Below are 24,560 nucleotides of genomic sequence, written 5' to 3' on the forward strand. Positions count from 1 at the left end.
ACCTTGCCCCGCAAGTGTGGGGACTTACGACAATCCTTTGACAAATTATGCAATGATAATAATCACAAAAAAAAAAAAAAAAAAAAAAAATTATAAAACAAATATATTTATGATGTTATATTATATTCCTTCCCCTACGGCCCCCTGCGGCCGAAGCGCACGCAGCCCCCTGCAGCTGCGTACCCCTTACGACGATCTTACACAGTCGTCCTTTTTCCCCGTTCTCCTCCCACCTTTACACTTGCCGTGGCCGGCGTTCTCCGTGCGCAGCCACGCCCCCTTCCCCTTCTCCTCTTTGATCCACTCGTTTATCGTTTATCTCCGTGTCCGCTCCTTTATCATGTTTCTCTTCCCCACCAATGTCAAACCCAAAGCTTCTTGTGTTCACGATATCTTACTAAATTCCTACTGGTGACGTCACCTATTTCTTCGAACTACTGGTATATTCGTGTTATGTTCTTTAAATTCAAAATACACTTGCAATCTACCCCGCTAACCCTACAGCTGTCTTCCTGTCTCTCCTGGAACAAGGTAATCTCATCAATACTATAACCGGACTGCGCACGCTGCGTCGCCTCGCGTGTGATACGCCCCTCAACAGGAGGGCTTAACCAGCCAATTATCTTCCGTTTTGGGCAACTACGTAACTAGCCACCGCCCACAGGGAAACGTCATCTACCTATCGAGTTTCTTGCTCGAACAATAGGGAACCTCATCTACCTATCGAGTTTCTTGCTCGAACAATAGGGAACCTCATCTACTCATTGAATAATAAATGTCAAATCGTAGGAAACCACACACACCCACCCTCACACGTAGTCGCGATTTAGGCCAATCAGTGTCTTTCGAGCGGCTGCACGTGATGTTTTCGTGCCCCGCCCCCCTCTTTCGCGTAACGTTAGCTTTTGTTGCGAGCGTCTGCACGTGTTGTTCTCGTGCCCTGCCCCCCTCTTTCGCGTAACGTTAGCCGCCTTCTCTCGCACTCAATTCACTACCATTCATTCCATTATCATCACTCAATTAAACCTTCACCCCACCTTTTTACAATACCTCCCTCCTCCCTTATTTACTTCCGCCCCCTCCCTCACAATTTCGCATTGCTTGTTGTGCGTGTCATGCTCACCAAGTTCCCTCGATGCAGGGCCGCTCGACTGCGTGCACCCCTCCAAGCGGCTCGCCACCTCCCCTCGTCTGGACCACGTCTGGACACTCGCCGACCGCGGGCGGGATACTTCTCAACCGGCTCCCGAGGGCCAATATCCGGATTGCGCTGTCCGGTCCTCTCGCAGCTCCGCGATGGTCCTGTAGTCCTCAGAAGGGGGCAACGGCAGAGGGGGCCGCGCCGCCGGGCCTCCCCGCAACGGGAGTGCCTGGAAAAATAAAAAATAAAAGTCGATCTTAAACAGATCTCAGCAGTGCCTCCAACTTGTCGGGGGGGATTCTGCCGGGGTCGGCCGGGCCGTCCGCAGACCTCCGGGCAGGGAGGCCCCAACTCCTCCCGTGTATATCTCGGATCGAGACAGAGTATGAGGCACACACAAGGAGCAAGGCAACTTCTGTCGTTTATTATGCAAACGGCAGGGATGGGTCAAGGAGCGTACGCGTTCGTCCTGACACACACACAATAGTGGGGCTCGCAGGCCCTTTTTACTACATTATGACGCGCTACTTGCGTCATTCCAAAAAGTTACCAAAAGAACCTATCGCCACTCTTGATTGGTTGCTCGAGTGGTGGGGTTAGTATAGTACGCATATAGAGAATGATATTAGTGGTTAAGATGTAGTCAGGTGGTATATCTGGGTTGTCCCTACAATTAGATACATAAGAATTGTTACATGAAGACCCCTGAGGATTGGCTAACGTTACTGACGTCTGAGATAAGAACCTCATGTTCTGATTGGTGCATCCGTGAGCTCCCCAGCCTGGGACCACCGTTGTTCCCAGCACACGGTGCACCTGTGGTTGCAACAGTGTTTCAGTATGGGTACGTGCAGGCAATGTGAGGATTTATTCATAGGTGGGAGACTGACCGTTCCCACTGTAGCAGGTGTCCATTGAGCCTTTCAAGTGTGTCGGCCTGCGTCTCGTAGCGAGGTACCCAGACGCCTTTTCTCTCCTGGGTTTTGGCATCTCGTCAGGTTCGGCTTGGTCACGTGGGGAGGGACCGTGTTTGAGGCATAATTCTGCACAATTAATATTGTTTTTCCACTGTATGTCTGGTTTAATTTGCAGATATGATTTTAACATTGGTACGTGGAGTGCGAGGTTGCAACATCGTGCCTTTGAAGATTTGTTTCTTGACTGTGGGTTTGCAACATTACGACCTTGGCTGGTTGCTCCACTGGGTTCTTTCTGCAGGCTCAGCAACCTGACTTTTGCTTTGTTAATGTCCACGGGAACTCTTGCTTGAGGCCTACTTGGGCCTGGTGCACGAGTAATCCATTTAGTGCATGGATGCTTTAGGTTATAGTGGCATACAGTTTCATGGCCAGTATCGTGTTTCCATTATATCTCTCATGATGGTAACGGGTTTCAAGAGAAGCGTGAGCAAGCGTTATAAATGAGCTCATGGTGCGTCTTGCGTTTCTGCATTCTGAAAGCCTATGTAAAAATAATAAAGATGCACGTCCGTGAATAAGCCTGTCGCCTACGTCAGAGCACTGAGTATGTTCTTCGTGTAGATTGGTGTGGAAATGTTCAGCGTGTATAATAGTTCAGCGGTGCTTCCCGTTATCTAGGTCGTCATGGCATCTCTAACGATGTGTAGATTTCAGTCTAGTTGGTCCGTGCCGCAGGTGTCGGCATGGCCAGTGCGGGCTGTTGGGCAGGCAGATGGACACATCCGTATGTTTCTGTACCAGGGTATTTGGTCATCTGGTAAATGGGCAAACTCTTCTCGTGGCGGGTGTCTGGGCCGCGACCCTCTAGGCCAAGCGCGAGAGGTGAAGGACGGGAGTCTGGTTTTCCATTCTCCCACTTCAGTGTACTGGGGATATCCAGATTCACGTGCAGGGGAGAGAAAGCCGGTATGGGGACAAGGTAAGTCCAGTGGGTGTACAGAGCTCTATCAGTGTCATTTTGCCATATTAGGTCTACAACATTGTGGAGTGTGCTGTTCTACGGGCACAATTGAATCAATGAGGTACTCTCAACTTGGCATGCCTATGTTTCTGGATGTAACAGTACTCATTCACTTGTCGCTGGGTAAGGGGGCCCTTCCATCTACTTCTGCATGACAGAAGTGGCTGCCTCGTGTGTCATTGCAATTCCATTTGGCTGCAGTTGCATTTGCTGGTTGTTACTATTCTGTACTGTTCTCCTTGCATTTGCTTGGCCATTCTGGGGACAGTGTTTGTGGGATGTACATTGCCATTGTTCAGGCTTATGTGTGGTGTGTTTGTGGATGTGCCAGCTTATGGGTTAGAATTTCATTACTGTCCGGTGGGCAGGGTGGGATTTCTGTTCTGTGTCAGTGTTGGGAGCCATGGTGCCACTCACACAGGAGGCTTTATGGTGGTGGGGCTTCCATATGTCACTGTGCTGCCACATGTCTTTTACATCCTGAACGGGTGTGTTCTGCTGTGTTGGACATGTCCAAGGTTTGCCGTGCAAGCTGCTTGAATGTGAATGCTGCAGTAATGGTGCTGCCTATTGGGAATCATGGATTTTGTGACCAGCACCATCAGTTAAGGATTGACATGCATTATGGTATACATTTGTACTCACCCAGCAGCCATGGTTTTTGGCTTCGGTGCCTTTCCATGTACACCGGCAGGGTACTGTTGCACAGGACCATGGAGTCGTGGGTGGAACCTGGGTAGCGGGCACAGCAGTGGCTGAAGGTGAGGTCAGGACCACATGTCATCTGTACATTGAGGGAATGGTACTGTTTCTGGTTTCTGTAGGCTGCCTCATGTGCCCGGGGTGGTACGAGTGCCACATGTGTGCAGTCCAGGGCTGCTATTAAATTCGGGACTTGGGCAATGGAATAGAATTGACCCTTCAGCAGGTGCACCTGTGCCTGTGTGACTGGCAATGCAATGCGCTCGTTCACATGATTCAACAGTGCATCGAGCACCTGTCCCAGTGTGGCACTGAATGTGGACTGGGCCATTCCGTGCATCATGGCAACGGTATGTTGGTAGCTGCCAGTCCCAAGGAATTGAAGCACAGATAGGAGATTCACTAGGGGAGGTACTGCTGTGCTGGTGGCTATGCGGCTGCCAATGTCGCCCTGGATTGTGTCCAGCAACTGGGTGATGGTTGCCCTGTCCAGCCGATATTCTGTCACCAACTGGACATCAGTCAGGGCCCAGGGAGTTGGCCTGACCCTGGGGATGGCTGGCAGCCTTGCTGTTGCTGCTCTCCTCCTCCTTCTCCTCATCCCCACTATCCCCTACACTCCCAGGGCCCTGGCCTGGTTGGCTGGCCTCTGTAGCTCCAGGAGCAGCAGGTAGAAGTCAACATCAAGGCTCTTGGCTCCAAATGGCAGCATGGTGTTGGTGAGGGTGTGTTGTGCATGGGTGGGTCCTTTGTAGGCCTCTGATTTGCATTGGTTTCACCTGGGCCCTTATTGCTGTCTCCTCCCTGCTCCTGCTAGTGTAATGGTGTTGGGGAGGGTGTATTGTGCATGGGTGGGTCCTTTGTAGGCCTCTGATTTGCATTGGTTTCACCTGGGCCCTTATTGCTGTCTCTTCCCTGCTCCCGCTGGTGTAATGGTGTTGGGGAGGGTGTGTTGTGCATGGGTGGGTCCTTTGTAGGCCTCCGATTTGCATTGGTTTCACCTGGGCCCTTATTGCTGTCTCCTCCCTGCTCCCGCTGGTGTAATGGTGTTGGGGAGGGTGTGTTGTGCATGGGTGGGTCCTTTGTAGGCCTCCGATTTGCATTGGTTTCACCTGGACCCTTATTGCTGTCTCCTCCCTGCTCCCGCTGGTGTAATGGTGTTGGGGAGGGTTTGTTGTGCATGGGTGGGTCCTTTGTAGGCCTCCGATTTGCATTAGTTTCAACTGGGCCCTTATTGCTGTCTCCTCCCTGCTCCTGCTAGTGTAATGGTGTTGGGGAGGGTGTATTGTGCATGGGTGGGTCCTTTGTAGGCCTCTGATTTGCATTGGTTTCACCTGGGCCCTTATTGCTGTCTCTTCCCTGCTCCCGCTGGTGTAATGGTGTTGGGGAGGGTGTGTTGTGCATGGGTGGGTCCTTTGTAGGCCTCCGATTTGCATTGGTTTCACCTGGGCCCTTATTGCTGTCTCCTCCCTGCTCCCACTGGTGTAATGGTGTTGGGGAGGGTGTGTTGTGCATGGGTGGGTCCTTTGTAGGCCTCCGATTTGCATTGGTTTCACCTGGACCCTTATTGCTGTCTCCTCCCTGCTCCCGCTGGTGTAATGGTGTTGGGGAGGGTTTCTTGTGCATGGGTGGGTCCTTTGTAGGCCTCCGATTTGCATTAGTTTCAACTGGGCCCTTATTGCTGTCTCCTCCCTTCTCCCGCTGGTGTAATGGTGTTGGGGAGGGTGTGTTGTGCATGGGTGGGTCCTTTGTAGGCCTCCGATTTGCATTGGTTTAACCTGGACCCTTATTGCTGTCTCCTCCCTGCTCCCGCTGGTGTAATGGTGTTGGGGAGGGTTTGTTGTGCATGGGTGGGTCCTTTGTAGGCCTCCGATTTGCATTAGTTTCAACTGGGCCCTTATTGCTGTCTCCTCCCTGCTCCTGCTAGTGTAATGGTGTTGGGGAGGGTGTATTGTGCATGGGTGGGTCCTTTGTAGGCCTCTGATTTGCATTGGTTTCACCTGGGCCCTTATTGCTGTCTCTTCCCTGCTCCCGCTGGTGTAATGGTGTTGGGGAGGGTGTGTTGTGCATGGGTGGGTCCTTTGTAGGCCTCCGATTTGCATTGGTTTCACCTGGGCCCTTATTGCTGTCTCCTCCCTGCTCCCACTGGTGTAATGGTGTTGGGGAGGGTGTGTTGTGCATGGGTGGGTCCTTTGTAGGCCTCCGATTTGCATTGGTTTCACCTGGACCCTTATTGCTGTCTCCTCCCTGCTCCCGCTGGTGTAATGGTGTTGGGGAGGGTTTGTTGTGCATGGGTGGGTCCTTTGTAGGCCTCCGATTTGCATTAGTTTCAACTGGGCCCTTATTGCTGTCTCCTCCCTTCTCCCGCTGGTGTAATGGTGTTGGGGAGGGTGTGTTGTGCATGGGTGGGTCCTTTGTAGGCCTCTGATTTGCATTGGTTTCACTTGGGCCCTTATTGCTGTGGCCTGTGTTCTGTTACCTCCAGCTTTGTGCTGGAGGTATTTTCGGCGGATTATCCGCCGCTTTTCTGGCGCTAATTGCGCCTACGCCGGACTCGTGATTGCTGATGTTTTAGCGCGAATGGTTACTGGCGCTTTTACAGCCGACGCTTGTACAGCCGGCTGTACTTGTGCCGGCTGTAATGGCGCTGGTGGTATTTGGACTTGTGATCCGACGGACCCTTAAAATCAGCACAGGTAGCATTACCGCTGATTTTTAGGGTTACCGCCGAAGTCGTGATGAGGCCCTATGGATGGAAGTGAAGATAATTATGGTGTCATGATAGTGCATGCAGGAGCAAAGCTAAGCATACCTCAGGTTGTCCTTGGTTGCTAACAGAGCTGATTGAGTGCTCTTTCCAGGGTTAAATCAAAACTGCAAAATAGGAATAAAAAATAATATGCTATGAATGATTAGATGACATGCACATTTGTTATGGAAGTAGAAACAGAGGGCAACAGGACACATATTGTAACTGAAAGTAGGGCAGTCGGTGGAACTTTTTAGTATAAGCACAAACACAAACCTGTTGAAGGAAACATAAACTACCCCGGAATCCTGGGAGTAATTGAAGATGGAAAGAAGTAGAGGGAACTTCTGTAAAGATCCTAACAGGACTGACATCCAGAAAAGAAATCCCAGTCAAGTGCATGTCAACAAGTTCTTCATTTGCAACAGAGAAATACAGGGAATGTAATCCAGAGCAATCACCCAGAGCAATCACCCAGATGGAGTTAGTAAAATCTATCTTGGAATCCTAGTGCACAGTCCACCTCTTAACCTCACGCACACACTTTGCAAAGTGATAGAACGGGGCAGAGAGACATTTCAATTAGGCTTCATCAACAGGTAAAGTAAGTTTACAGATGAATGGGAAAAAGGACAGTGCAAACCAGTGACAGCTGGTGAATTTTCAATTGAAGGCGTATAAACATTTCTCAGGAATATTGAGTAGTGACCAAGCATACACCGGGGGTTTAGGTGGTTCTCCCACTGACAATGTTTTAACATAGTGCGTTAAATTGGTACATTTGTAAAATAAATTTGGGTAAAACAGAACGCAGTTTACAATCGTTTTTTAGGTTAAAGCTTGGAAAAAAATCAATAGATGCCAAGTCACCACCAGTTCACAATAGCATATAGCATATTCTAATGAATTTTCATGATGCCTTTGACCACAATGCATGCCAGTATTTTGCCAGCATAACAGCATATTGTCATGTTGGCTGTGCCCATGTATGTCCATGCTAGCTCCACCAATATTTCCCAGTTTTCCCATACATACTGATATTTGCTTTGCCCAGAATGCCAGTAATTATATTATATGCACACACACCCATGCTGGCTCTGCTAATATATGCCAGAATCCCCATATAAGAACATACGCCTGTTTGTTTTACTCATACTGCCAGTAACGAAAATACCATGCCACAGTTAAAAAAAACAGGTCAATACAGGCTGCGCCAATGTAGGTCAATATGACCACAAATGTAAGAATACACATCATGTTGGCTGTGTCCAAAATATCAGTAAAAAATGACATGCCATAGTAATAAGACATGTTCATACTGGCTGCAAATTTGTAGGCCAGTATGCCCATGTGAAAACAGTCATCATCATGTTGGCTTTGCCCAAAATGCCATAAAAGAAAATCCCATGCCAGAAAAACATGTTCATACTGGCTGCATCAACAGAGGCCAGTAGAGCCACGTAAGAAATCTCATCATGTCAGATTTGGCCATAATGGCAGTAAACAATGCCATGCCACAGTAAGGCAGCATGTCCACACTGCCTGTAACACTGTACACAAACTACTCCCTGTAACACCACTCACCATGTTGGCAATGACCATAATGCCATGAATATTTCTATGTCCACCCTATGAGAACATATCCACGCTGGCGGCACCAATGTAGCTCCCCCATGCACCAAGCAAGAACACAAATAATGTGCCCACAATGCTAATATACATGTATGCTGCTGTATGAAAACAGGCCAATACTGGCTGCTGCAACACCAAGGTAGCCCCCTCCGAAAAGCCCAGCACCCATGTAAGCACCCATAAACATTCATACATGCACCCATACAACATACATTCTCTCTCATTCCCATGCCGACCCAAACAACATTCACACTGTTATAACATTCACAAATTCAGCCATACACTATGACACACACACTGACTGCACATTCGTTCACACACATTCTTAGACAGACACACATTCTTGCAAACATGCATACACAAATACACATATAGAAAGGGTTGTTTTTTTCTTATCAGAAGCCATGAAATCCATCGGCTGCCCTGCACACTACCAGAATGCCACTTTATCTCCCACTCACTGGATATACTGGAACCAGAAATCAGTGAGAGCTTCTTGTTACCTACCAACCAGAATGAAACCAGTGCACCACTATCTCACCGTCCCAGGACTTCTGAATTTGCGGGAGGTAGAGGAGCTCCCCATACACTGAACTACATAAACCTGCATACCCAATGAGCCACGCAAAACTGGGGATGCAAAATGCCATGGGCCTTGCATGACCAGTTGGGCATGTCTGCTGTGGAACTGCATTATCAAAGAGAAACCATGTTTCCCTACACTGCACAGTAAAGTCAGCCCAGAAGTGTGTTCTCAGCTTCTTCCCGCCATTCATAAGTGAAGTTAATGTTTTTACTGGACTAACTTGGATCCTCCACAATAGGTGGAATGCCGGGCCTTGTTACCCATGTGGATGAACTGGCCCTCTATAGTAATGTTGATAAACTACTGCCTACTTTTCTGACTACAGCACTCACTGATCATTTATTCACATGAACTACTCATTTTTCAAAGTAACAGACAGAATTGCCTGGACAGCTAACAACTGGAACCAACAATACACACACACAAATACACACACACTGTAGCATTGTCTGTGTTGTGATCACTGGCATACACCAAGATGCGGACACTCTATTGTGGTGAGTCATGTCAGGTTGATTAAAACCTCTTTCCACCTCTTAACTCAACCTCCTTCCAACCTATTTAACCTAATTTCCTCCTGCACGTTCTGACCTCTCCCACCCATTTTAGCAACGTTCTACTTACTACACATCCCTTTTCAACATATACCAGAACTCAATGTAAAATGTCTTATAATATCTATCTTGTCGACATAGAATGAACTTCACAGGTTTGGTACAATTTAAATCATAGCTATATACAAAAATGTGAATCTTATCAATCAGTTTACAGAATTATTGACATGAAAATGGATGTGCTTTGCTGTTCCAAGTGGACAACTCACCCTTATCTATCATGGAACCTACCCGACCAGATAGTCCTTCCATCTAAGGGATGTTACTCTTTCTGCGCCTCTATACCTAAGTTGTATATCAACATTTCGTCTCCCATCCCAAACACTCTTATTCCCATCTACCTTGTGGAATTCCTCTATATCACCTTGCAACCACATTACCACTCACAGCTGAAATCCTCTTAGTTCCTAAATTCTTTTCTTCCTGAAATCTGGCACTTAATCTTGGGTTGCAGGAAGCAAAATGAGTGGACACCACTGGAACATTAATCCACTTATTATTGATATACAAAGTCTCTAATAAATACCAGTGTTTTGAAAAGTAGTTTTTTGTGCAGGAGCAGGCTGTAAAAGGTTTGGAGACACCCAAGCCCAAAATAACAACTAAAGCAAGAGACTAGGTGAAATACCCAGTCATACAGCCGCTCTCTGGAATCCCAATCTGGGTTATGATTAATTGCAATTTTTCTGAACACTCAGTATAGACCTTAGAGGTAATTTGCAAAAAGACTCAAAAATGCTGTTGTTTTCCAACAATGATTTTATCTGTCAAACCAAAGTTTTTCTGAAAAATAAAAGGTAGTCACTAATAGTGTTTTAGTGAGGAATAGTTTGCCACAAATAACTCCATAAACAGACTAAATTGCGCCCAAAGAAAACAAAAAGAAAACCAATCAGTGGTGTGGTAAGCGCTGGTTTAGTATAGCTATATGTAAGGGAAATAGTCAATTACCTGAAATCGGCAAGTGAAACGTAGCAAACTGAATTCAAGCTTTAATAGTCAACAACAAACTGCCCCACCGAAATCAGCGAAGTACGTATCACTGAAGAGCGGTATCTGTAGGCAGGAAGAGGTGTTAATGTCTATCTAAGAGCGTTCATGGTTACAAGCGTTGCTAAACGCATAATTCCTTGCAGAGCGTAGATATCAATCTTACCGTCACGGGGAACGGAGCGGAGCAGTTCTCGCTGGGTCTGCCGATAGCAGACTGACCTCGCCGCATCGGAACGTTGCTAAGCAACGATGTTACATACGACACGTGATCGCGGCTCCTCTAGAAGAGCGTGCGCTACGTGTCGAGGCTGCAATCAAGCCAGTAGGCTTGAATTAGGTTGAAATTATTATTTATAGGACCTCCCAGGTTTATAAATGGAAAACTAGTCATTTGGAAAATAGAAATTTACAAAACGGAAAATCATGGAAAGGGAAGAAACACTCGAAACGAAAAACTGCAGTAACGTGGGCATAGGGATCAAATAATTGCTAAAACATTACAAATTAAATTAAATGGGAAAAAAACAAGTAGGGTAAACACAAGTGTTATAAACGCCGCATCGGAGCGTTGCTAAGCAACGATGTTATATACGACACGTGATCGCGGCTCCTCTAGAAGGGCACGCGCTACGTGTCGAGGCTGCAATCAAGCCAGTAGGCTTGAATTAGGTTGAAATAAATATGTATAGGACCGCCCAGGCTTATAATTGGAAAACTAGACATTTGAAAAATAGAAATTTACAAAACGAAAAATCATGGAAAGGGAAGAAATACTCGAAACAAAAAACTGCAGTAACGTGGGCATTGGGATCAAATAAATTGCTAAAACATTACAATTGAAATGAAATGGGATAAAACAAGTAGGGTAAACACAAGTGGGGTAAAAAACAAAAAGGATAAAATTGAAAGCATACTGCAACTTTGACATCAGACTCAGATGCATAGTTGAACACATAACAATTTCTAACAATTTACATCAATTAACATTAATGCTGCCAATGGTGTCGTCCCACGTGTGGAAATGTGGTGCTTAGACTCAGGTCACTGGTTTCCACAGTCACAATTATGTTTTCTCTAGTCACAAACTTCTGACCACAAAAGTCGTATGCCTTTATTTAAAAGCACTTTTACCGGAATGGATTTCACAGTGAAATACCATACACATGTGTAATAGTACTCTGCTAGACCAGAAATAAACATAGCTGTATCGCAAGGAGTTGGTGCTAATTTGATAGCTTCTACTAACTTCTCTCATGGTTCCACACCTGCTTCTGACAATTTGTGGCATAACATTTAAACTTTCACAACCCTCAATTTACATTTAGCCCTGTGAATGGTTAGTCCTGCTTCCTTCAATCTCCTCAACACTGCATCCAGTTTCTCATCATGTTGCTGCTTACGGCTCCCATAAATCAATGCATCATCTCAAACACCAATACATTAGCGAGACCTTCGATTGTCTTCTCCATTACCCCCTGAAATACTGCTGGTCCCGATGCCAAACCAAAGGGCATTCAACAGAACTTATTTGCTCCCATTGGGATAGTGAACAAAGTTAAATGTTGGCAATCTTCTGAAAGATAGACCTGATGGTATGCTGATGGCAAGTCAAGAATTCTAAAAACATTTCCGATCCTACAGTCACTAGTGCTTCCTGGATTTTTGGCACTGGGTGGCGGTCTACCCATATGGACTTATTCAAGTCTCTTGAGCCGACACACATACGTATTTGGTTTGGATATAATTACTATTAGTGCAATCTGTTTAATAACTCTTGATCTCACCATTGATATGATATTATATGATATAGTAGTTATAATGCACCTATACACAAGTGTTTCTTTGTAAGACATCCCTCAGTTCTCCCTGCATGTTAAATGGAATTGGGCATTTCCTGTGTACCTTTTCTTTGAGTTAATATAATGTTCAAATCCTTTTAACTCTCCAATGGCTTTAGTGAAAACCTCTGGATATATCTCTGTCTACGTGTATTTAAAGTCTGATACTGGGACTGATGGCTTTATTTATTTATTTATTTATTGATATGCATAATTCATCTTGCTCCTACCAGTCTAACATAAATGAGCCCCTCACTGGAATGTATATCCAGGCTGCACACTTGTTCCTCTTAAATATTATGGTTGCCTGAAATGTTTGTAATAGCCCAATAGCTACTGGATCAACGTCTAGAGGCATCAATCTTCTTGGGTCCTCTCTGAAGTTCTTGCATCTGTCCATAGAGATTATGGTCCAACATGATGTTCTGTCTACTTTCATGCTTAGCTCTTCATTGTCTATGGGGACTGTATCCATGGGACTCTTTTAGAAGGGTGTTGGGGAGCGTGGTCGATTTTCCGAGGCCCCCAAGAGGTCCCTGACAAAATGAAGGCATAAGAGCACTTTGTAAGAGTACACAAAGGTTATAGGGGTGAAGGGAGTGTCAATATAGTTGAATTAGAGGTAGATCATCATATGCTTCGGTATATATTATGCTGGTAGTGAAACACCATTTTAGAAACCAGCATTCCTCTTGAAATTGAGGCCTAGTGGAGTGCTGCAGTAAGGGCATTTGGAACATGCCCAAAACATAGAAATGAGTGCATGTATGCTTGGAGATGCATACATCTATCACTGTTTCACACTAGTAGTACATGTATCCCAGAAGGAATGTGCCCTCCAAGTCCATGAGGGGGCCGAGAATGCTCTCTAAAATGCTACCCCATGGGAAGGAGGCAGATGGCCTAATCTTAAGTTATAGTGGTCAGATACCCCACCCCAAGACCCCAGCAATCCTGTGTACCGGTCAACCCCAGACCACCAAGCATAAAACTGTTAGTGTGCCAATCCATCAGAAGGATCACAGCAGTAAGGAGAGTTCACCCCACTGGTTGTCCTTGTGATTTGTGCTGCAAGGTGCCAGGGAAGGTAAGTAACACATTTAAGCTTGGGGTGGGAAAACTGGAATGGTGCTGACATGTCTGGGATTGAGCAGGGGTTATCATGACCTCAAAAGTATCCTCTCCGCCCATGTCTGCAGTGACATGTGCACATTAGGCCACAGATAGGGGCTGTACTGAATTGTGTTAATAATTGCCAATTGGGAGCTTCAGGCTTGATGACGTACGAATAAGAATCCCACGTGGAAGAAGATGAGCAAACAAAGCTGGGACCAATGGCCTGGCATCCCCTATGGAGCAAGCCAACTATGTATACTTTCGTACCAACCAGCTACTTGGATTTGTAACCTATGTGGTGTATGTCAGTTGTGAAATGTTTTACCTCTAAAAACTATTGCTTATGCTCATTTTGTCAGAGTGCTCTACGGCAGCAGAGTTCTTTGCTATTGCATAATTGTTTTTTAATGAGAATTAACCTTGTTCTCCTTGCAAGAGGTGTGTTGGGCCTTTTTCCCTAGTGGGTTGTATTTTTTCTGGTATGAGCACAGATGGGCTTCTCTACATGGGTGACCTTCTCAACAACTCAAAAACGTGTTTGTGTTCCATTTCTGGATTGTTTTCTACCAACGTCACCATACAGTCAAATACTTTTTTAGTGACCATCTCTCTGCATTGTCATATAAAGTTTCCTCTTCTTTTACATTTGAGACACACTGCCATACATGCTGGAAAATTGACTATATGGGTCTCCACATCTATGACATTTTTGTTACCTGCCTATTTCTGGTTTGTTCTTTTCAGCTTGCTTAACAATATCTATCTCATGATGTTCGTATTGATGCTTATTGATTTTCATTGTTTTTACGTATTTTGCAGTCTCTTCAATGTTGCTTCCTATTGATAATGCCTCCTCCAGTAAAGGATCTTTGGCCAAAAGTCGTGATTGTCTTTTGTACTTGCTAGCACATCTCACTAATTGATCCCTAACTTAATGTTTCCAAAGCTGTTACATAATTCTCCACTGATTCTTTTGATCCTTTTACTCCTTGGAAGAATGTATGGAGTTTGAGAACCATGTTTGATTTGAGACCAAAATGCTTTTCCAAATGTTTTACTATTTCCATGTATTCATCCATGTATATGTCTTCTTCTTCAGGCTGTCACTCATCATAAGGTACTGCCTCATCTGCTCCCTCGGCTCAGGTCCTCTCCTCACATATCTGACGTCTCCAAGAAGTCACACTACCAGCTGCACCTCCTCAGAGGTATTCTGCCTTCCCGCTCCTTCCCCCAGAAGCTCACTGTCTCCAGAGCTCTGGTTCTCTCTAGGCTGGACGATTGCAACAGCCTCTTTCTAAATCTGCCTACTTCTACTCTCCACCCTCTGCAACTCATCGAGAACAGGACTGTGAGACTTGTCCTTGGCCTCAAGCCCAGGGATCATATCTCTCCAGGACTGAAATCTCTGCACTGGCTCCCAGTGGCTGTGAGGATTAACTTCAAAACCCTCTGCATCATCCACAAGGCCTTCTGAGGTCTGGGGCCTCCATACTTTCAACTCGCTCTTCAAAAATATCTTACTTCTCAAGCTTTTCACTCATCTGCCTCCAACTCCCTCAGGGTCAGTCGCTTCTCCAAGCAACGAGTTGGTGGTAGATCTCTCTACTCGGCTGGTGCCTCCCTCTGGAACAGCCTCCCTGCCTCCCTTAAACTTGAGGAGAACCATCTCTGATTCCAGAAACACTTCAAAACCTTTCTCTTTGATTCTGCTTTCTCTCCTCCTCTCCTCTGCTGACCTCCTGGCTGATACCAGTACTGCACTGGCTACCTGGACACCCTCTGATCTCGGGCCCAGGTACCTCTCCCGCCAGCGTCACACAGCTGCACTGCCCACCTTACAACCCCCGCACTTGGGGACTGTTCTCTATCCCTACAGTCCTCCTACCAGGCCTCGATAGATGATGTCCACACTTACCCATGCACTTTCCACATGCTGGCCGCTATTTTACTTATTGTTATTATCTATTCCCATGTACTGCACTTCTCTTTCCTCCCTTCCCACGCACTTGCGCGATCTGAATGACACCTGGCCTAGTAGGATCATTGTATGTCCCCCTTGTTCCCCTCCCTTGCCTCGTCACGCCTTGAAACTCTAGTGTTTAGGCACATTATAAATGCCATATCATATCCTATCATATGCCGACGACACCCAGATCCTGGTTTGATTAGATCTGAACCAGTCTGAGATCTCATCGAGCTTGAGTCAGTGCCTGGTGGCTGTGGGGGACTGGATGGGTAGGAATTGGCTGAAGTTGAATGGGGACAAGACTGAGTTCTTGGTGGTGTGGTCCCCTCATAATCCTGCTCTTTGGTCCCCATCTTTCTGGTCTGTGGCACTGGGCGATTTTCCTCTGCCTGTGTCGGTGGTTATAAATCTGGGGGTTACTTTATCATCCACACTCCCCATGGCTGGTCAGGTCGGAACAGTGTGTTTGGCCAGCCACTTCCACTTGAGGATATGACACAGGGTTCTCCCTTTTCTGCCATGTCATCTCAGACCTTTGGTAGTGTCCTTTCTGGTGCTGAGCCGAATAGACTATATAACTCCTTGTTTTTGGCCCTGCCAGTGGGACTGATTCGCTGGCTAAAGCTGTTACAGAATTTGACAGCCAGGACGGCCACTAACACTCCTTATAGCACCCAAATTACTCTAGTCCTATGTTCCCTCCACTGGATTTCTGTCACCAGGTCTATAGAATATAAGGCCCTTTGTTTAGTTCATCAGGCCTTCTATCACCAAGGTGCAGATTATCTATGGGACAAATTCTCCCCATATCTTCCAAACCAAGCTCTTTGCTTGGCAAATGCCTGCTTGATCTCTATTCCCAGAGTCCGCTTCTAAAGAGTTGGTGGCCGCACCTTTTCAGTGGTGGCCGCCAAACTATGGAATACACTTCCTTTCGTCTTGAGAGGTAATTCGAACCATCTACAATTCAGGCGGTTCTTGAAAACGCTCCTCTTCTGAATTATAGCGGACTATGTAGGTGTGCTAAATGTTTTAGAGCCAAGATCCCTTTGGGCCTGCAAGCACTCTATGCAGCTTTCTAACATAACATAGCATCATAAACTGATCAGTATTTGTGCCCTACGTTGTGTAGGAGTATTGTATCTTCCTTGTAGCAGAGAATCTCACACCACCAATTACAGCCAAGTATGTGCCAAAAATATTCTTGCATCTTCTTCATAAAATGGAAGGCGCTCCAAGTTCAGAAAATAATCCAGGTGCTGGAAACTGTTAGGGATTTTGTCAGCGGGCTATTCCTAATTTGGTGGTATTTTATTATCATGGTAAAATAGTGGTAAAATGGTGGCACAGTGTGGTTATGGTAATGCCCTACATGGTGTGACAAGACTCCCCTCTAATAACTGTATTCTACTTAAGGTCACTTTAAACACAGACAAATCGGCTTTGTAAATGTGGGAAGTCGACAGTGCTAACTGTCACGATTGTCACTTATCTACGAGACTGGACTACTGTCTTTGACATATTTGTTCATCAGACATGTTTCATTGTGAATCATTCACCACTCAAACATGCATCATACACTTTAAAACTTACTTGCTAAGGGCACCAACTTTTACCTCCTGTTTTACCACCTGTGGTAAAAAATGTACCTCTTTTTACACACGGGGCTCTTTCCTGTAACTGCACACCCTCTTTGTCATTGAATACACTTAGACACAGAAAACACAACCGTGCTGATTCAGTTTTAAAAATGCTTCTCTTTTATATGCACTATTGTTTGAAAACAGGTAATGCGGTATGAGCATTAATACAAAATAACACCTCTACCCTAGATTGCATGACCAGTCGGTATTCATGACAAAACATCCACAGTTCTTATCTTACCCAGACCTTGGGTCCCGACACAATTGGCAGAATATACAGTCTAAGAGAAGAAAAAAAAACAAAAGCACGACAACATGCCAACTTTCTTTTTCTCTGTTCACTTCTGTGTTTATCATTTTCAAATGCTAAAAAGACATTGTTCATAAAGTGACCATTTGACCAGACTGCCAGTAAAGATACACTCAATTATCAATATGTGCTCCTCACTTTTACAAATACTCACTTCCAGTGTGTGAGGATTCTGCGCTGTAATCATGGGAAAATTCTGCAGACATCGTGCACCCACCAAGGACACAGCTCAAGGCCCCACCTTCATGGAAGATTGTGTACTGCATGATTCTGCATGATTCTGCTCTCTGCCTGCTGCTCTGCTCTTCTATCAGCTGCACTCCCGTTCTTCTCTGAATCACATCTGCCCCCACCCCTTCTGTCTCCTGAATTTATATGCTAGCCCTGTCACTCTAACTAAAACCTGGCTTTTTTCTGACATATACACATCATCCGAGCTGGTTTCTGTGGAAGCATAACTTTATTAAAAGATTTGCAACAATCATTTCCTCTGGTACAATGGCGCTTTCACCAGAGCAGAAATGTTTCTTCAGAGTTTGTGCAATGAAATCACAACTAGTGCACACTGCCTGCACGTTTTAACCCACTGCAGAACAGCACATTACTTTTAACATGTCATCTCTCAAGCATTTTGCACTGCTTTGTTAAAGGTAAATTATCAATTAACTGTTAGTGGGTTAGTTTGGGTTAATATGCATACACACTGGACAGATGACCTATTCACCCTGAAGTGGATCATTTTAAAACGTGACTGTGCACTTCCATTTGCTGTCTGTATTGCAGCCATTTGATGTTTATATTCAGTTTACTGCCTCCTCTGAATATAATGTCTCTTACTGCCCGTCATATACAGTATCCCTGCATCTCCTCTCCTGCAAAACCTGCTGGCAGCAGCCATGAGGAGTAGTTCTGTGATTTTCCTCCATCCTTTCCTTTGTACTGTTCATATTTTCACATTATTTATTTTTCTTTGTCATCAATTAGTGGTTGAATATTGCTGTGTTTCCCACTTTAAATTATCAACACACCAGTATCTCCAGGTGCTTTATTCCTTTTGCCATTCAGATATAGTGGAAGCTACATTTACCAGTTTTGTCCTCATCCAAGATGGCCACCGCTGCGCCAAACTCATAATGCTTCATGATAGCACACCGGTTTTGCTTGATGTGCAGCACATGCACATTGGGCTTCTGCACTATTTTTCAGTGCCTTTTTGGCGATCCCTTACTGGTTGGTTAAGGCTCTGCTCCTTTTATGGTCCTATGGGTGTCTTCTACCTCAATCGGCTGGCTCAAACACTTAATTCTCTGTTCACCATGAGGATGGGAAAATAGGGTGCTCTGCTGCTCTCCCTCATGGTCCCTTGTCACCAATGTTGCGTTCCCTGACATACATTACAACACAGACTCTTTATGGTGGTGAGTCACGCCAGGTTTATTCCCTCTTGACTCTGCCTTCTGACCTCCTGCATGATATGAGATGATAGATGATATTACATGATATCTCTGCCTCTGCCCCTCTGAAACTTGGGGAGAACAATCTCCCATTCGGAAAGTACCTCAAGACCATCCTCTTTGCTTCTGCCTTCGCTCTTCCTCTCCACTGCTGATCTGCTCTGCTTGGCTCCTGGTTACCCTCTGTTTTTTCAGGCCCAGGTCCCTGCCCACCCAGCCACACACCTGCACTGCCTCCTGGCAACTCAGCACTTGGGTCTGTATCTGTTACCCTACAGTCCCACTCCTTGCACTTATTAGACACCCCTTGTCTGCGCCTTTACCTCGTACTTGCCATCTAACTGGCAGCACTACAAGTTTTTGTTTTATCACATGCTCAGCACTTTCCACTTCCCCCTCTCACTTGCACTTTCCCCCTTCCCTCTCCCCTGCACTTGCGTAATCTCAATGTCACTGGGCCTAGTAAAATCGTTGTTTTGTCCCCCCCTTTGTTCCCCTCCCTTGCCTCGTTACGCTCTGAAACTCTTGTGTATGAGCGCAATACAAATAAAATATCCTGACCTCCTGCATGTTCTCACCTCTCCCAACCTTCCATTCCAGCAATGTTCTACTTACTGCCTGCTGTCTGTGCTCTTTTTCTTTATTTGACACAGGTGTGCAGCTTGCTGAAATGCATGATGGGATCAAATCTGTTTTTCAACAAAAATAATATTTGGCGTGTCAAACAAGCCTTAATCATGCAACTGAATTGCTTTGAACATCTTATTTTTTAATAATAGCTTTTGTTTTCTTGAACACAAAAAAAGGCAAATATTGGGCAGTCAGCTTGTTTCTGTGGCATAATGGCTTTGGGATCTACAACAAAGAGACGTATGTACTGTTAATGAACAAAGTAGCCAGTCTGGCTGTTCAGTCATTACAGTCCAGCATGCACCCGGAGCCTGATAGGGAAGTGGCTCCTCCGAATGAAACCTATTGAGTACCATATATTGCTGTGCTCCTCACCTTCACATAACCAGACCTCATGGTCTAATTCACATCACAGCCTTGGAACAATGTAAATATGAGCAAGGAGGGCTTGATATTATAGGCACTCATTTTCACGGGCATTGTTTTCCAAATACATTATTGATTCAGGACTTAAACCAGTTTTATCTAACACTGCTGTACTTAAGGCTTTAAAACACTCGGGTAACTTTTACAAACATGCCTCGTCTAAGGCAGCCAAGAGCTAGAATATCTGACATTTTTCATAGAAGTATCACGTTACACACAACACAAACTTTGTCAGCAGGCGTGTTAACTCACTCGGCCCTTGTCACATGTTATGCAGCCTATGTCAGTGCAGAAAAGTTAAACCTAGAGTGCAGAAGTTTTGCATATTTCACTGCACTTTTGAAAAGGGAGACATTTAGCTGTTCATAAATGTTCAACAACAAAATACATTACTGTTCCACCCGCATCTTAGGATATGTGGGGAGGGGCAGCAGGTAGCATTACATCATCATTACACCCACACATCAAGGACAGTATAGTTTACTATTCATATGTGCAGTCTCGGAATACTTGAAGATGTTTTTGTAAATATAATCTCTCTCAATACCATATAATCGTTGTGACAGTAATCAAATAATAAATGTTATGTACTGCAAAATGTGGGTGCTGCGAAACAAACTAAACTACTTGATGACTTTAGTTTGGCGCAGCTTGTATTAATTGAACTAACCCAATGCAAGATGGCCATTTTTGATTCCGGACACAGGACACAAGGTTGGTAGCAGTGTCGTTGGTGACTTTCAGTGAGGACTATTGATTAGTACTCAGCTGGTTCCTCACCTCATTCCCACCCACATCCCTCCTCTACAGACTCCCTGACCCTTCCTTTTACGGTTCCTCCACCCCCGCGGGGCCCTTTCGTGTACCTCACGTGGCCAGCAGGCAGCGACTCGAAAACAACAGATCAAGTGAATTTGGAAATGGAGACCTCAACCTAGACCTGTTTCTGAAGAAAACATTTGCACATGCAATGTGCTCAGTCAGCCACCTCAAATGACTCGCACACCTAACCCCAGAGACAGCGAAATTCTCAAACCACCACATTTTTTATTCGGTAAAACAGCTCTGCTCATGTAACTGTAGGGCAAGGCCGGATTAGTTCAGCAAAGATTCGAACATGGGAAAGAAGAGAATGTCACATCCATAGTGTACTGCTGTTGGCTGGGCGATCAAAGACCTGTCACTGCACCCATGTTTACAAGAAAGATCATGCACATGAAGGCTTGAATGAGAAGCATTGCTAATTTGATATGTTCTTAACATTGGGAGAGTGAATTCAGAAATCAAGTACAATATAGCCTTACTTTGACCATTGCAACAGTTTATTACTAAGATACATCACAGCAGGCTTACCTTTGACATAAGAAGATAACGCATTAATTATATTGCATGTATGTGAAGTTCTAAGGCAGTCACAGGGCTGTGATGGAGGATGTGAGGGGCTGGAACTGTGTACACACTAGACAATCACCATGGACCTTCGTGCACACCTAGCTTCCTTTTCCTAAGTCAACAGTGCTCCTGAGTCCTCTTGCATGTGTACAGTGGGTCTTTCTTTCACAGCACAAAGGCATGAGCTGAAGGAGTGTTGAGGCAGAGACTTAAAACTAAACAAATGCCTTAGGCCTCACTCAGCTTTTTACATCATCCAGGCATCACTTTGCCTTGTCCTTTATACTGTTACTAACACAGACTGGGGTTGGTTGAGCAAATTCAAAACTGCAACAGCCTGTATGAGAGACTGCTTAGGTCGCTGGGATCAAGCATGAGCTAAACCGTGGGTGTGTTTCAGTTTTAACACCCCAGGAATCAGTTTTAGCCAGGCCTGGATAGACTTTGATAGCCCTCTGGTCCCCCCGTGATGTTCCCTTGTGCCCCCCCCTTTCTCGCACACAGGTGTTGCCTCTTTTTACTTGATTCTTCTACCCTGCTCCCCCTTAACCTCCTCCAGTCTACCTCTGCAGGAGTCTGTCCTGATAGATTCTGGTTTCATCATCACCGTCTTGTGGCCAATGCTGGATTTGACTTTTATGGACTTCATTCATTCACGGTGCGTCACTCTTTCTCAACTCTCATGCTGGACTTCCTTTACATCTTGTACTCATGGCGGCCCTGAATCATGCTGTTACCATCTTCATCCTGTATCCTGGCTTGCAACATTATGTGTTACTACTGACTTCTGCAATTGTATTTGCTCTCCACTCTTGCTTCTCCACTCTTTTTGACTGCTTACTCTCTGTTCTCTCCTCCTTTCCCTTCTCCCTTTTCCTATCTCCTCCCCTTACTTTCTTCTATGCACTTACTCTATCAGAATTCTCCCTTGACCTAATATGATAGCAACCTCATCTGTTTCCTCCACCCTCCCATTATTGTTTTTTCCTCCCCACGCCCCCTCTAGCACTATCTGAAATGTCGTCAGGCCTAGTATCATAGTCGCTTATTTTGTTCCTCCCCTCCCTTTCTGCACCCCTCTCCCTCACCTTTTGTTTTTCTCCGGCTCTACCAGAAATGTCATCAGGCCTAGTACGGTAGTCGCCTGTCTGTTTCCATTTCCTTCTCACTCTCCCCCTCCCTTCCTTATCTATGTCTTAGCTCTTGCACTATCTGAAATGTCATCAGGCCGAGTACCATAGTTAATTTCACATCCTTACTGTTCATGGCCTGTAAAAATGTCATTGTATTTTGACTTGTTCCTTCTCTTGCCCTGAAGCGCTTTGAAACACATTGTGTATAGGCGCTATATAAATAAACTATCATATCATATCACCCGGGCTCAGATGGCATTGCACCTGTGCTGTGTAGAGTGCTCGTTAGGGAGTTCTCCATTGCACATTTACAGTGCAGCCTCCATGTCCATGAGTAATGAATGATACTGCTGTCACTCAGGATGTTGTGGGGTGTGGTTTGTGGAAGGACAACACACCTGCCCCCTCGTAGACCAGCTGCCACAGGTGCAAGTTCTTTGAACTCCATTTACTTACTAATATAATAATGTGTTTCATTCATTAGGTCATTTAGTCAATGCTCTGGTAAAAAGGTACATTTGAATCCCACTTCCTACAAGCTAGATTGTTTTATTTGGGGGCAAAATTTGGTTTTGCTATTCCTAAACCAGTGTTACAGTAAGAGAGTGGGAAGGGGCGGGGTTGAACGTGAGAATATCTGGTTGGCATAGCAACTGGCAACGCCATGGAATGAAATCACCTAACATCTAAAGTTTATTTGTCCACCATCCTCCGCCATACTACCCAGTGATGACTTCTTTAACAATATTTGCTCCAATCATGAGCTAAGTGAGCAGCAAGCCATGCACCGGCTTTGAATTTCCACAACTGTACAGTGATTAGAGATATTCCTTCTTGCTAGAGGCAGCTTGTTGTTTGGGGTGCTTGTTGCCGCCCCCATAGTGCGGAAGAAGCCTTATTCAACATTACTGACTCAGTCTGTCTCTGTTTGACTGGATACAGTATACACACAGTAGGTGCTGCAGTAGGCAAAGTATTACATACATGAAAATTTCAGTCTTACATGGTGCCAGGCATGCTTTGGGCCTGGCACACAGGAAAGTCCCATGTCCATGCACATTTCCATTTTGTGTTGTATGTAGCCTTAAAGGCCCCATGTAGTGTATTCAGTGTATTCTGTTGGGAGGCAGTATACATTTCATCCGTATACAGAGACTGTATACAGTCCAATGTCTCTAGTGTTGAGTGGGGAAAAGACTTCCTTTACCATTGCAGCAGTCACATTTTTAAATAATGTACCAGACAAGATTTATTAACTAGGAAAGGCTGCTGGCTATGTTATTTTTTAACTGTGAATAAGTGTTTGTCAGTCAGATTTTTTATTGGAAATATGTTGCTAAAAGTTTTTAATAAACACAAATTGCAATAATAAAAAAGCCCAATTTTACTCTCTGACTGACTGTGCCTGTCAGCACAGCAATAGATATGGCAAAATGTCATTGGTTGATTGGCATCCAAAGTAATGTGATACGAGGGGATGGGCGGATAACGCGGATAACAGCCAGAGCCGTGTGTTCTGCAGTTGCAGCGCAGCCTGAGTCACAAAAAAGGACATGGTCACATAGTCACGGGTTTTACCAAAAATGAAGAGCTTAGTCCCAGCAAGAGCAGCTCAGCCGCCGAGGTGGCGTGCTTGGCTTTTTGGCCACCACAACATCAACGAGGTGGTAGGTTCATTTTTAGGTTCTGGGGCATGCACAAACTGACTAGGGACATATTCTTAACAGCTCAAAGTTGTCAATTGTCATAAAGATATAGATAAATACTTTATTTTGATTTCACACCATTTAGAGAGAGAATAAAATATAATGCAAGTTACACTGCTTAAAAACAATTGTTTGTTAAAATATACAATACAAACTATTATGGTCAAAACGACTAAAATTAGATTAACATTTTCTATGCATACACATAAAAGAGCTGGTAATATACCAGCATATATCATTAACAAAACACATCAGCAAAAGACAAGACTAAATTAGTTGCATCAAAAACATACCTAATATTATTACCAATGACATGTCTTCTCAACCATTGCCGTCTCATATCTAAAGGTCTTGTGCAGATAAATAAAAAAGGAGTTAAATCCTCTACAGCCCCACTACCACAAGGGCAAAGCTTAGTATTAAATTGCCAAATCATCCGGGCCCTTAATGGTAAAACGTTCATTCTCACCATAGCCATGATAAGCCTATGAAGCGGTGAGCGAATAGCAAGTGTGACGTGCCACCATTAGGTGTCCCACTGAATGTAGATTTTTCATGCTATTTATAACAAGATCATCATTCTGT

Source organism: Ambystoma mexicanum, chromosome 5p, assembly GCF_040938575.1.
Source record: "Ambystoma mexicanum isolate Mex_15411 chromosome 5p, UKY_AmexF1_1, whole genome shotgun sequence".
Taxonomy (NCBI): Eukaryota; Metazoa; Chordata; class Amphibia; order Caudata; family Ambystomatidae; genus Ambystoma; species Ambystoma mexicanum.